The sequence below is a fragment of the Gallus gallus genome, chromosome Z (assembly GCF_016699485.2).
Source record: "Gallus gallus isolate bGalGal1 chromosome Z, bGalGal1.mat.broiler.GRCg7b, whole genome shotgun sequence".
In the NCBI taxonomy this organism is placed as follows: domain Eukaryota; kingdom Metazoa; phylum Chordata; class Aves; order Galliformes; family Phasianidae; genus Gallus; species Gallus gallus.
This window is the reverse complement of record NC_052572.1, coordinates 50,453,087-50,468,732: the sequence shown is the minus strand read 5'-3', so window position 1 is coordinate 50,468,732 and position 15,646 is coordinate 50,453,087. Positions and strand designations below refer to the sequence as shown.

The window sequence follows — 15,646 nt, the reverse complement described above, 5'->3', positions numbered from 1 at the left end:
CTCTTAGGCTAAGTAAAGTTTTACAAGGTATTTGGAGAATTAAGCAGTCTGGCACTTCTGTCATTTTAATGCTTCAGCAAGTTTTAGCTCTCATGGTTTAATCTGCAAGAGTACTCAGCTAGCTGAGATCTAAAATGATTTACTGTTATAAGCATGATAATTTAAAGACTTAACTGATTCTGGGGCTATGCATAATTTCCAGGTTCTTGGAGAACTGGTATTTCCATAGGCGTCTCAGAATGTTTCATTGCTTTTCAGACATCTTGCAGCTGTCTGGGGCTTTTTAATTCTAGAAAAGTTCCTCTTGCTATCCCAAAATCTCATGCTGAACATTTTATCTGGCAATTTATAATAACTTGCAGTCTAGTACCCATTTCCCTGTAAATGACAATACCACTAGTAGGGATCCCAGAAGAAGGACTTTTAATAACCTTTAGAGCCATAATCTGTTTCCTGCAGTAACTGTTAATACCTTTACAACTAGAGATACCAGTTAAGATTAGATGAACAGAAATTGTAATGGAGATGCAAAAAATAAAGAGAAAAGTGAGGCGTTGGTCACAGTCTTAGTTTTATGACCTCATTTTGCAATTGGAGTTTTGTACAATAGTGATAAGCGTCTCAGCACTCCAGGATGAATGATTAAATATGATGTGACTAACAAGTCACAATGGAGGCTAATATCTTACAAGCTGCACCCTGGCTTCTAGAAAAGGAGTTTTGATGGGAAAAGTTTTAATAAAGAAATGCTTTCCAAGGAACAACTACAGTTAGGAGGAGGAGATTATATTTCAAACTGAGACTGACAGCATTTTTATAGCTTTGGCAGCCATCTATCTAGAAGAGAGAAGAACGAAAAGGATCAAAATACCTTCTGACAGCTACTTATCTTGTAAAAAAGTACAAATCTTCTGTTTTTTCTTTTTCCTTATTTTTCAGTGTTTAAGTAATAGAAATTAAAGTTACTTAAGGTCTTGATAGTATTGCTTTTACTGTGATGAAGCCTTCTACGCTGCTTCCCCTCTTAAAGTCATGTAAGTATTACATTATATACTATACATTACGTATTTTTTTGTGTGAAATAGTTTCAATATTCCAAATGTAAGACTATCATAAAGACAATACAACAGTCATACCAAGGTATGATTCCAGGACCTGATCTTACTATTGATTATTTACATGAGTATGCTTCTGCTCACTTGTAGGAGAGACATCATGAACTCATGTTTTCCTGTTGAGAGTGCTCTGTTACTGATATTCAAACGCATCGCATAGACTTCAGTCTAGAGGCTGGATTGTCACACTCAGAGAGTCGCAGTCATCGACTCAATATCCTAGTGGAGGTCAGTGATGAGTGGTGTTCCTCAGGGATCAGTGCTGTTAACATCTTTCTAGGAGACCTAGACAGTGGGATCGAGACCACTATCAGCAAGTTTGCAGATGGCACTGAACTGAGTGAGTGGTGCAGTTGGCACTCTAGAAGGAAAGGATGCTATCTAGAGGAACCTGGACAGGCTTGAGATGTGGGTCCATGCCAACTTCATGAAGTTCAACAAGGCCAAGTGCAAGGTCCTGCACCTGGGTCAGGGCAATCCCAAGCACATATACAGGTTGGGTGGAGAATGGCTTGAGAGCAGCCCTGAGGAGTAGGATTTGGGAGTGTTGGTTGATGAAAGAGTCATCATGAGCCATCAAGGTGCGCTTGCAGCCCAAAAGGCCAACTGTGTTCTGGGTTGCATCAAGAGAAATATGACCAGCAGGTCAAGGGATTCTGTCCCTGCACTCTGCTCTCATGAGACCCCACCTGGAGTACTGCATCCAGTTCTGGGGCCCCCAGCTCAAGAAGGACATGGAGCTGTTGGAACAGGTGCAGAGGAGGACCATGAAGATGATCAAAGGACTGGAGCACCTCCCCTACGAGGACAGGCTGAGACACCTGGGGCTTTTCAGCATGAAGAGAAGACTCTAAGGAGACCTTATAACAGTCTTCCAGTACCTGAAGGGGGCCTACGTGAAAGCTGGGGAGGGACTTTTCACAAGGACATGTAGCAACAGAATGAAGGTTAATGGCTTTAAACTGGAAGAGGGCAGATTCAGACTTGATACTAAGAAATTCTTTACTGTAAGGGTGGTGAGATACTGTAACAGGATGCCCTGTGAAGTTGTGAATGCTTCCTCCTTGGAAGTGTTCAAGGCCACGTAGGATGGGGAACAGTCTAGTCTAGTGGGAGGTGTCTGCCCAGAGCAAGGGGTATGAAACAAGATGATCTTAAAGTCCCTTCCAACCCAAATCATTCTATGATTCTATGATTTGTTTTCCGAAATAACACTAGATTCCCATAATGCCAAAGGAAAGAAAGCAATTAGAAATTATTTAAGACATTATTGTTTCAAAACTTTTAAGATAAATAACAGAGATCTTCAATTTGTCTTCTATATGATTGGAAGCCAAGGGAGATCAGAAGTATTTGTGTTTTATGGCTCAGGATAGGTTAGTGTGAGTGTCCTTCATGTCTAATGAAGAAAGGACAGAAACCATACAATTTATGAGTAACTTATTTTGTGATGGATGTAAGGAAGATTGGAAGAAATTAAAAAACCATATTTTTCTAGGTTTTGGTCTTAACTTGTGTAGAGTACTATGTTCAAATAACAATTTTTGCCCTATCAGAGTCCTTGAAGTTTCAGCTCCTGGCTTCTTACTTTTGTCATTGTGTATTTATGATATTGATCCACCCTTCTGAAATGCAAAGTTTCATCTCTGTGAGGGTGACACAATTATTTATAGGTCAAATAAATATTTACATGGCCTTTTGTGTAACCTCCCATGTGATTTTGATAAATTACAAGATCATGATAAATTGGATAATGTTGTTTTAAATTCAAACACAGAAGGCTTGAGTGTCTGGGGTCTATCTCAGTCTGAAATATCTTGATGCTACCTGCATGGTTCCTTTTTAATGGATCTTTTTGTTTTTGGCACATATTTAAAATAACTTGGGAAATAGATTAGCAATTGAAAAGCTATAATTGTATGTAAGGCAGAGATAGCAGAATGTGTTGGTAGCTAAGCTTATTTTCTGCAAAATATACCCTGTTTTAAATTTGCAGTCAAGGAAAGGTTGTATTTTATTGGCCTCTATAGGTTATTTTAGGCAGGGATGTCTTAACAATAAAATACTACTGAGCATCTATTCTTGTAATTTACATGATTTAAGTGAAGACATATAGGATGGAATATAAACTGGAAGAATTCCAGTGGTAAACAGGAGACAGTGTTGAGGCTAGGTCTTGTAGGAATACAGAACAGGAGAACAGTGCATTTTGTTTCCCTTTTCATGCCAGTACTTAGGTTCTCAAGACTGCTTCTGCCAAGAAGGAAAGAAGGATGGTTGTCATAGGCAACTCGGCAACTCCCTTCTGAGAGGAATGGAGGTCTTTTTTTTTTTTTTTTTTTTTTTTTTTTTAAGCATGGGGCATTTTACTCAGCCCCTGGCCTAGTGGCTTCAGATGGGTCTCATCTGTCTCAAATGGGGAAATAGATCCTAGCCCATGAGCCAGCAGAGGTTGCTGAGAGAGCTTTAAACTAGGTATGAAGGGGGAAGGGGTTAAAATAAATCTCGCTAGAGATGAGCCTGAGGGAACAAGGATGGGACTGACAGTGAGACAAATGGCTCAGCTGAAGTGTGCACAGCATGGGCAACAAACAGGAGGAGCTGGAAGTTACCATGTGGCAGGTGAACTATGACTTAGTTGCCATTATTGAAATATAGTGAGATCCCTCTTAGGCTGGAGTGCTGCAGTGGTTGGTTATAAGCTCTTCAGAAGGGATAGGTAAGGAAGGAGGGGTAGTGGCCTGGCTCTCTGTGTTAGAGTGTGTTTTGATGTTGCTGAACTCCAGACTGGGAATTATATGGTTGAGCCTCTATGGGTGAAGATCAGAGGGAGGGCCAACAAGACTGGCCTCCTGGTGGAGGTTATAGACTGCCTAACCAGGGTGAAGAGGCAGATAGACAATTTATTCTGTGAGCCACTGGCAGAAGTTATGCCATCAACAGCCCTTGCAAGAAAAATAAATGTACAGGGAGATGATTACCTTTTTGCTCCTGCTGGCCACACTATTTCTAATGCAGGCCAGGATAGCATTGACCTTCTTGGCCACCTGGCACACTGTCAGCTCATGTTCAGCCGAATGTCCAGAGAAGAGGCTCGGGGGAGACCTTATAGCTCTCTACAACTGCCCGAAAGAAAGTTGGGGCAAGGTGGGGGTTGGCCTCTCCTTGCTCTTATGTGGAGATAGGACTAGAGGGGATAGCTTTAAGCTGCACCAGGGGAGATTCAGGTTGGATATTAGGAAAAACTTATTCTCTGAAAAAGTGGTCTGGTGCTGGAGTGGGCTGCCCAGGTTGGTGGCTGGGTCACTGTCTCTGTAGGTGTCCAAGAAATGTTTAGATGTGGTACTAAGGGACATGGATTAGTGGAGAAATATTGGTGGTAGGTAGATGGTTGGGCTGGATGATCTTGGAGGTCTTTTCCAACCTTGAAGATTCTGTGATTCTATGATTCTCTCTTCACAGAAACAGAAGGTTTCTGGAAGTTTGTCAGGACCTATTGAAGCAATGTGAGACTGAAGATGACAGTTTCCTGGATCACAGCAATGCTAGTGATGCAATGTGGTGTCACCACTATGAGCCAGAATCAGAACAGCAGTCCACGGAGAGATGACGTGTGAATTTCCCCATCAAGGAAAAAGTTTATGAAGCAACTTCAGCAGCTAAACTGATATGTGCTGTCTTTTGGGATAGGAAGGGGTAATCTTTCTGCATTTCCTGGAACCTGGACAGACCATCAACTCTCACCTCTACATCCTGAAACTGACTAAGTTGAACACTTGGACTTCCAAAGTTTGATCAGATAAGAAGACAACCTTTTCTTGCAACAATATAGTGCCAGGCCCCATTTGAAAACTGTGGAGCATGTTGCCAGTCTTGACTGGACTGTCCTACCACAACCAACATATAGTTCTTCTGACTTCCATCTGTTCAGGTTGATGAAAATGGACTGTATGGGAAATATTTTCCTAGCAACAATGCTGTCATAGCATCTGTGAAACAGTGGGTTACCTCCATTGGTGCATATTTTTACAAGCGTGGCATGCAGGTTCTTATTCATCACTGATGAAAATGCAGAGCTAATGGTGGTGACTGTGTTGAAAAATAGATTTTTTTAGCTGAGAATTTGCTCTATCCAATAGTGTTACTGTGCTTTCTGTATCTGCTATAGTTTCCATGGAAATAAATAGGAGGAATTAGTTTCTGAGTGACCTATGTATATTCTACTTCAGTTAGTTTCCATGTGATCTGAATCATGCCTCATGCTATACATGAAAGCAGAAAAACATAAAGCTGATATGTTAATGCTGGATGTGGCTCTGGGCAGCCTGATCTAGTAGTTGGCGACCCTGCCCGTGGCAGGGGGCTTGAAACTAGATGACCTTTGAGGTCCTTTTCAACCCAGCCATTCCATGATTCTATGCTGTAATGTGGAAATTAAAATGGTAAGTTGGAATATGGGAAAATAGTTGAAGTAACTGTTTTTCCAAACAGATGGTGGAGTGTTGCACATCACTGAGACAGAACCAATTTTGATTTTTCTTTGGAAAGAAGTACAAGCTCACATTAGGAAAGCAGCATTACTATATATTGGAAAACCACAGTTGATAAAAAAAAAACCCTAACCAAATTTAGCAGATAAAAGGATTACTGTACTATATATCCTAACAAAGGTTAATTAAGCTACTGAAAATTCTACTCTTTGGCACTTCCATTTTTGCTTAAACTTGACTGATCTTAAAGCCATTGTCCACAAAAATATTTTATGAGGCACATATGAGATTTCAAAATATAGGCTTTATTATGTTAGTAAGTGACTATGATAATTTGCCTAATAGTCTAGTTGCATCACTGGCTGCTGCCATTATAAAATCTTCAGTGATGCTTAAAAAAAGCCTCGTGGTTTTGTAAGCAGTTTATGACAGGCTGTTTGGAAATCATAATATTACTGATGTCATAAGCAACAGCTGTTTCCACATTCAAGAGAAGTTAGAATGACTCAGTAAAGTCAGGTGGGGAAACAGACGTCTAGTGATTCTTACTAACATGAAATATCAGCTTAGAGATTATTTCAGAACATCACATTGGAGTCCAGATGGTTTGTGCATCTTAAGAAAAATATAAGCAAAGATAAAAAAAGAAGCTGATTGAAATTGTGTAGGTGTTCAGAAGTAGACAAATGCAAAAAAGGATTTCATGTAAGTTTCACTCTTCTTTCAAGAATGTCCTCTGGTAGTGCTTATATGATCCTTTTATTTCCTTTCCAAAACAAAAGAAACAAACAAACAAAACCAAAAAACATGAATTTCCTTTTACTTGCCCAAACAACTCTCCAAAATCAAAGTTCAGTCCTCTATGGAAATACATACCTCTGCTTTCTTACTGTTCATGTGTAAGGGCAGTTTATATCCATTATATAAAACAGTTATCAAGAGCCTTAGAAAGAGCATTTACAGTATAGAAAAAAGTTTTTAGAGTTGTGTTTACAAGTTATGCTTGCTAAAATAGGGACAGGTGAATTCTAGAGAACTGTTCAGACACTCTGGATCTCACAGCTTCCTTAACCCTGGAATTTTAAGGATTTCAAAGTCTGTCCATTTGAATGCAGTCCTTTATTGGCCTTGCTTCAGCGGCAGTCAGACGGATTTGATCTGCCCTGTGCTGATTCTTCCTCCTTGCCATCTTACAATATGCTGTTTTGTTCCCTGGGAAAAGCAAAGCAATTGCTAACAGATGATTTGGCTTCAGGCTGCTTTTACCATCTGTGGAAGAAGGGCATAATTTCAAATGTTAAACAGCCTGACCATAGCTACTAGTACTGTTGCACCTTGGCTACTGAAAACCTAGAGAAATGTCAAATTTCTTTCTTTTCTGCTACATAGATATTTCTGGGTGAGAGCAGGCAGATGTTTAGAGTAAGCTCATTAGGGAATAACCTGACTTCACTCATAAGCTTCTGACAAGTTTGGGCCACTGATGGTAATTTCTGTAGCTGACCAGCATCTGAGATGCCTGACAGTGTGGTGAAGTATGATCTTTCAGGGAAAAAATATAATCATGTATCACAATTAACTAGCAAAATCCAGGCTTTGAATATTGAATACCTACTAGAGATTGATAAGTTCTATAAAACCATATTCAAAACTTGAACAACACTTTCATCAGTAAGATAGTATTTCATGACAAATCACACTGAAAAACTTCCATTGTTTCCAAAATGTAAAAAAATAGAATAAAACTGAAATGATATCATCAAGACATGACAAAAAAAAAATTCTAGAAGTTAAGAGGGCAACCCTGGCAAATAAATTTTTTAATACAAATTAGTTTGTCAAAATGGTGAATGTTAACAATTAAGTACTACGTAAAGGTGAGAACCATTAAAATTACATGTCCACAGTACATAAAACTAGAACAAAGAAAATTATCCCCGTCTCTTTTGCTGCTCTTTGAAAAAGTTGATAAATAAAAGTGATGCAACATCAGTGATTTAGCTGATTTCAATGTCTTTTCTCTGAACTATAAAGATGAAGTGTTAAAGAACAAGGCCCTGAAACCTGACTTAGAAATGCAGGAGAAAAGAAAAAGAATGGGCTACTATATAAAGTAAAAGCAGCAGAATTCCTTGCTGGTTGTTACTTACTTAGGTTAGTTATTTGTGTGTGATTTATAGAGGTGGATAGCAACTCAGTGTTTATTTGGTAATGCAGAACTGCTTTTTAAGTGTAAGTCATGGCATATTGTGAGAAGTGCCACATTTAATATTTGTGACTGAAATTCTCCACACATCTGCTTAAATTCTTCTGTTTTGTGAAATAAATTGAGTTAAGGAATTGTATGATGATTTTAGACTGCACTGTGCTTAATTTTTTGTAGAGATCCATTCAGTGTTCTTTAAGAAATCCAGTGAAACTACAGAGCGTTATTCTTAGAACAAGTACAATGAAAAAAAGAGAGTGAAAAAAAAAAAAAAAAAAACTTTGTTCAAAGCAATTTTGTACAAAATTTGCTCATTTTGGTTACTATTACTTTACATATTCCATGCCTGGAATGAGAATTAATGCTTGCTGTGTGAATAAACTTGGCATATTTTTGCCATTTAAACAGAAATCACCTGTGGTATTAGGCTGCATTTTTGAGGAACTGTAAAGTGATTAATTATGCTGCACAGAAGTAGCCAAGATGAAGTACCAAGGCTACTTCCTTCTGAAGTGTTGAGTGTGCCAGTCTCCCTGTCATTTAGCCATCTATTTTTGACAAGATGCAGACTGATAAATAATTGGCAGGATTCTACTGTACTTGTCTAGGTTAATGCCTAACAATATGGGCCTGTTTTCTCTAACTGATTTTAGGAGCGCTATTAAAAGTGTGTAAAATTTCTAGTGAGATTACGTAAGGCAATCACATAAGGAAATTAGGGAGATATGTTCTTTCTATTTTCAGTATTGCACAGCTCACTAAGTGTACTTGATTCGTTTTTTAGAGATCCTAACCCTAACTCTTTTCCTTCTTCCCTCTGTCCTCACAGTAAACTTCAACTTCTTGTTTATATGGGAAATTTTCTGTTGTTTATGACACCCATGAAAGTTAAAGATAGCTAACAAGTCACCCAATCTAGTCTATCATTCTTTCAGTGTAGCATTCTCCTTATGGCACATTTTCTTCTGTTTTGTTCAACTTACTTTCACAAGTCCTAGGCAATTCTACCACTTTGCCTAGGAGACATTTCCCCAGTTTAATAGATTTCACCATCAGCAAGAGCGAGATCTGTCCACAGCAGATTAAAATGACCACAGTTCTTACCACCTTCTAGACAAAATGTCAGCCCCATCTGTCCACTGTAGCTTTCCTGCAATAAAAAAAAAAAAAAAAGAAAAAGGAAAAAAAAAAAAAAAGCATTGAAATCAATAGGTAACGGGCACAATGAGGAAGAAATCTACTTGCAAAGGAAAGGATGCTCTGAAAGAGACAAAACATGAATGTATTCAGACTAATGCTGATTTGATTGATCAGGGTTTTTTTTTTTTTCTTTTTCTTTTCTTTCTTTTCACTGTTAAGCCTTTTGACATCATGGTAGTGATTGTAGTTAAAATAGCTAGCTCGATGAGAGAGATAGAGAGAGCCAGGAAGTCATAATAATGAAACTGGTTTCTATAACAACAGATGGAGTACCAGCTATGAATGGACTAAAGCACGTTGTCTGCAGAAAGAACCCTGATTTTCCACCCCTTTGAATTGTCACTGCATTGCATATCAGTAAATGCTAAATGGAAAAACACTTGATACAGAGGCAGTAGAAAAGATTAACCCTTTATAAGCCAGTGAATTTTGTAACAACACAAAGCTAGTTTACTGTGTTATTTTATTGACATAGTGTTGGCTGCACCATTTATTGTGCAAATATACAGAGAAGAACATTCACTAAGCGTTAAAATGGTGCACTCGAAACAAAAAGACGCTGAAGATATAAAGTGATAAGGGGAATAGCATGTTTGAACTTTTGGTTTCCAGCTTATTGTCTTAGCCTTAACTGCATAAGGTGAGAGAGAGGGAATGGTTAAAGCATAAGAGTTGTATAAACATATTGTTTTATGTCATTTGCACACATGATAGTTTTATAGCTTATGCATCCACAAGAAATATACACAAACATTGGACTAAATTTCTGGTATTGTCATATAAATCTTGAGAAAGAAAAGAAGCTATCAGTACCCTTTTAAAAATCTTTTAAGATTAGTTTTTAACTGTATCCAAGGTCTTTATTTGAGACAAGCCTTTTAGTAAATATATTAAAATACATTTCATATTAAGAAAAAAGAAATTGTGAATTATGGATGTGGTTGCTGCCAGTTTGTATCCGGAACTGCAGAGCTTTGGGTACTCAACAGAACTGCCCACTGAACAGAAAAGAAGATTTATGCAGCATCATTTATATTTGCTCCAAACTTTGATAACTCACCAGCCAGCCTGCAAAGACTTATGACACAGTAGTAATATTCAGAACCAGAGAAATACAACTGCACATTTTTTTTTTATTTTTTTTAGTTTGTGTAGCAGAATGATGCCTTACATTTTTTCAGCATTTAAATAGCAGAAGAACTTTTCTGGAAGCTTCCTATTTCATTATTCCACAAAACTAAAATATCTAAATATTACAAAAACCTAGGGGAGAAAAAATAGCCACTCTCTTTTTGCTTCCCTAATCCAGATTTGTCATATCTACATATTACAACTGTCTGTAAGATTTCTGACTCTTGTCTAAAGCAGAAAAACTGATACTTCTAACTACTGCTTTGCAATCATCAAAGACTGGAAATGCCAAAGACTCTGTCTGGTGAAGTATTTCTTCAGTACTTATTCTGAAAGAGGAGTAAAGGAACAGAATTATTCTTTTTCATACTCTATTTTCCAAATTACAACTATGTGTGTGAGACCTTATGTAAGGCAAGAAAGTAAAGTTTTTCTCACTCTATGCATAGGTTGAACCAATACAATCTCATTGCTCAGACTTTTCAGCAGTCTTCCATTTATACCTTCCTACTCTCCTTGCCTTGTTTTTGACACTAGACAGAGACCATATTTTCTTCCTTGCACTGTGAGATTCTTATTACACACTTGGGAACTATAACTGAAACAAAGGAGCAATTAATTATAAGTGTTTGCAGACCAGTATAGAAATCTGTGAAGGTGAGAATAAAGTAATTCAGTGAGACCTCATATGAATAATAGGAGATCAAGAACTCTCCAGAGTATTCATTCAGAGACTTATGCTTAGACAGTTCTGAGACAAATGCAGAAAGGAAATTAAGAGTTAAAACAATGCAGTGGCTATTCCAGTTAAACTTAATAAGTGTCAGTAATTGCTAAATGCGTTTGAGGCAATTTGGCTAAGTCCTTCAGAGTTCTCAAGAAAAAGGTACATATAGCCATTGTCCAGCAGCCAGTAATGCTGGGCACTGAAGCATCACTAACATCTCTGGAAGGCAAAGAAATGGCATTAAAGTATTTATTTTTTGTTGTCTTTATTCTAACAAGGACAGTCTGTCTACAGAGGTTATTTCACTTGGAAATGGTATAAGAAAATTTGTTAGTAGCTGTTTGAGTATCTTTATTAATGGTCTTGTTCAAAGACCATTTAGTTTTCTGAAGGTTGGTGTCGCAATTGTATTTCTAAATGTCCTTTGGGGTTATTTGAACAATTGCTTAAAATACAGTCTTAATTTAAAAATAATGGACTTGAAGGCTGATAAACAAATGCATGTGCAGAAATATATGGCACAGTAATTCATAAAGCTTTGAAGATATCAACATGAAGAAGAATTTTTCTCTTCCAGGGTTTGGTTTTTTTTTGTCTTTGTCTCTCCACTACTGTTGCTCTCTACTACATTAATTCAGAGTAAGCTTTAAATGGAAAAATGGGATGACAAGGTAAAAAGGTGGGCATTTTGGCCTATTACTAACCTGCTGAGTCTTGTCCTCTTCTGAGCGTATAATCATGGTTGCTACTAGATCTCCACAGAAGTGCCTTATTTTTGGTCACTGCTGCTGGTCAGCTGGGTAACGTTCTAAAAAGTCCATGTTGTTAGCATAAACTCTGAATAATAATATAGTGCTGTTCTTGTTTTCCTCTTAGTAGTAAATACTTTCCTTATCAAGTGAAAATGAAACAGTCAAGTGTAGCCTGACTAAAAGAAAAATCAAATAATTTGCTCATGTTACTTGCATTTATTTTTTTGACATTTGTTTTCAGTGAGATGAGGGAATTAAAGTTTAGCAGGATAAAAGAAATGGAATAAGAGCTCAACAGTGAAGAAGGAAAGTGAACAGGAAGCTCAATAAAATTCAGTAAAGGTGAAGTGAAATGCAGCTTATATTTTTTATACAGTCTGTAGATAATGAGAAGAGAAAGAAAGATGCAAGGGCCAAAAGTGTACAACTACATTAGAAGTCCTGCGTGTATCAGCACATTGAGTTGTGATGGTTAATGTTAAGAGGCAGAGTGACTGAACAAAGAAGGAGCTAAATTTCTTGCATGGTTAATCACTTTAGTATAATCGTTTACATGTGGATGTGTTTATACTAAGTGTTTATATTTTACTGTTTTTACTAACAGTAAAATAGTCCTACTGTGCTGCAAATGAATAATGTCTGCATATATCACTTTCATGGTAGTTTAGAAGACAGACAAATCAGGACATTGTTACACTTTAAAACTAAATTTTACTAGATAAATTCATTAAGAATGTACTTTGTGCTACTGTACAATTCTTACACAAATACGCTATCACCACATATATAAAAGCATATTCTAAAATAGCTATGAGTACAAACTACTGCAGAGCTGTTGTGATATAGTTAGCACTGATGGCTTCAGTCCATAGTGGCTCTGAGTTGCAAATGTCAAGTTAATCAAGCTTGGCAATTTTTTCTTTAAGAGAAGTGGGACTGGCTCTTTCTCCTTTCTCGTTCCTTTCTTGTGCCTGAAGTATTTATGCTACTACCCTGCTACCAAAAAGGAGGTAATTCTCTGCTTCTGCTGCTGTGTACTTTGTTTTTTGTTGGCCAGTCGTTATCTGATGTGTTTGGGAGAGTGCCCTGTCTATTGGCAGTTCACTGTGCTTCCTCTTGTGCACAGTTTTTGGCAGTTTTTCCTCTTTTGTGAGACTTCACCCATATTTTTGCCTCTTTGATGATCATATTGTTCACGTTCTTGTGTAAAATTGTATCTGGATATGCCATTATAGTGTTATGAAATACTTATCTACTATTGTTAGTTACATCATTCTGGTATGCTTGTACTCAGTTCAAGGCAAACTAATATACACTGTATCCTGATACCAATCATATGTGGATATCACAGTGCCCAGCTTTCATTACATCTGACTTTAGAGAAGTAGCTGTGAGAATCTGTAGAAGTGGTTCGAGAGATTTATAAGAATTTGAAAGACTTAGATCTTACAACTGAAATCTGTTACCTGCAGTGCTTTTCATGAAAGATATCAATGAATGGATGAAAAACTTGTAGAGAAACATGAGCCAGGTTATCTTCCTGAAGGCCACAATCTAAATGTATTTGGATGTGTTATTTTATATTCACTAAAAATAACCTATGTGTGTAAAACTGCATAAAAGTTAGTAGCCAGTTGAAATTTAACTTATAGAAAAACAGAATTAAATCAGTGTATCATTTCATTTAGATGTGTTGCACATGCACACTGATGAGGAGCTGGAGTCCTTGGATACAAGATAGTATTTGAAGACTTCAAGAGAAAATGGGGTAACAGAAGAATTAAAAGGACCAACAGTGTGTCTCCATACTGATATTTCTGATGTGCATCCCCACGTCAGTTTAAAAGTCTCACAGTGTATTACCCTAGCAGTGTAACTGAGGTGTGAAAGTGAACTCTTTACTTATGCAATTACTCATTTCTAGTAATTTCATAACACGCTATATTCTACTTCCTTATGTTGCCCATATATGACCTAAGTAATAAAGGATGATGATCAGTTTCTGAAGTAATTATTGTATATTAGTGTATGTATTGATCACTTCTGCTTAATGCATGCAGTAGTAACTCAGTTTCAGTGGTACCATTCTCTGCATTTCCTTTTGCTCAAGAACACTGTGTCACAGATGGCTAAAACCTATTAAACTTTATAAGGAGACTGATCCTATCCTATTAACAAGTGTGAAATATGTCCGGATATTTCAACTACTTTTGCAGTGGTACAGAATGTAAGGACTATTTCTGCTCATACAGACAATATAAAGAGACTGCTTTAATTGCCCTATTTCAGCGGTAGTTAGTCATCCCTAGATACCTACAAAAAACATACTTATTGTTATGCTACATGAGGTTTTCTGTTTAAAACTATTTGGATATGAATCCAGAGCTTTCAGTGAGCCATAGTTAAAATGAAGCAGCAGTGTGTGAACATAAAACCTACTGTACAGTTTTGCAGTGTTCAGTTCAGTTGGTGTTGTTGACTGCTGGGGAAAAGAGTTTGGCAAACCAATGGTTCTGTGGTGTAGGCCCGTTCTCACTAAAAGTAAGCATGAACATTCCACAAACACCAGAGGTTCTAAATGGCAATTTTCTGGTGAAAATGAATTTTTATTGAAAAGAAAGCTCTGAAAGAAATTTCAAAGCAGATTTTTTATTTATTTATTTTTAAATTGGAAAAAAAAAAAAAAGAAGAAGAAGAAGAAACAGGACACTTTCCAAAGTACTGATAAATAATATTTTTCCCCTTGGATTTTTGTCTATGTTTGGAAATAAAGAATTGCAAAGAACTGGAAGTTTTTCTGTTCTGTTTAAATGAATGGAATTAATTGGTGCTTTTTTTTTCTTGGTAAATTCAAGTATTCTTCAGATTAGTAGTTGGAAAAACCTGAATATAAATATTTCCAATTTGAATACTAGGGAAAAAGGCTTTCACATTTTTAAAATACTCACAGGTTATAATAATGATTGTTTTCTGAAAATATATTGTCATATGACAGATTTCATGACTGTCTCTTTCAGAAGAGTGCCTAGACCTCTGACTTCAGCTTTATATATTCTTTGACTGAGAAGAAACAGTGTCTTTACTGATGATGTTGTATTATCAGGCTCAATTTGTTGATCCGAGGCAAATACTAAACTTTAGGCATTTTTCTTTCTGTTCTCTCTCTCCCCCTTTCTCTCTTTTTCTCTCCCTTTCTCTCTCTACTTTTCTTTCTCTTTTTTTCTCTTCCTTCCCTCCCTCTGTTCTTCCTTCTTTCCTTCCTTCCCCCCTCTCTCCCTCCCTTCCTTCTTTCCACCCACCCTCCTACCCATCTCCTCTGTCTTTCTTTTTATCTCTTCTATCTTTATTTTTATTTTTCCTTTTATCAGGATATACCAGATTAATAAACTCCTTTACATTACTCTTCTGGAGGTTCCTGGCTATCACATAAACATACAATAAATCAGTAATCCTCTCTTTTGAATTATGCAAGTTGCCAAGAAATTAACTTTTCTAAGAAAATCTGAGATTATTCCAGTATTGTGCATTTTTTTTTTTAATAGGAAATTAAAAGAAAAACAAACAAGACTAAATAGGTGATTTCTTCCCTTCCCCCTTTCTCCCACAGTATTTTAGACAAGTATGATTCATCTTTTTCAAAACTTTGGAAATTTTAACGTTTTTCCACTTCTGCGTAACTTGAGGAAATAGATATAATTTCAATCTATACATAAAATGAATGTCTTTCAACTGAGACAATACTTTTAACTCTTAAGAAGGTCCCCAAATCGCTGTTTCATTTTTTTACTTGACTCATAAAATAATTGGAAAACCAGAAAATTTGGAAAGAGAAATACGAACTGGTAAAATTAATCCGCAAAGCAGATTACAAAACGTCAGTCTTTCTCACATAGAATATCACACACAGTAATGTTGTGGATTTTTTTTTCTCAGTGGCCCAAGATACATATTTAGGCATGCTGAGAAAATCTTCACATCCTGCTATGTACGTATGTGAAAGACCTCATTTAGTCATACTGAAAAGG

At 36.9% G+C, this 15,646-nt stretch overlaps 1 long non-coding RNA gene across 1 annotated transcript; it reads left to right on the top strand.

The window, feature by feature from the left end:
* The first annotated feature begins 215 nt into the window (after positions 1-215).
* Positions 216-14,851, top strand: LOC112530650. The gene is made up of 3 exons (XR_003072434.2): positions 216-1,034; positions 1,206-1,343; positions 4,578-14,851. It is a non-coding gene; the product is annotated as an uncharacterized LOC112530650 (long non-coding RNA).
* The last annotated feature ends 795 nt before the right edge of the window (positions 14,852-15,646 follow it).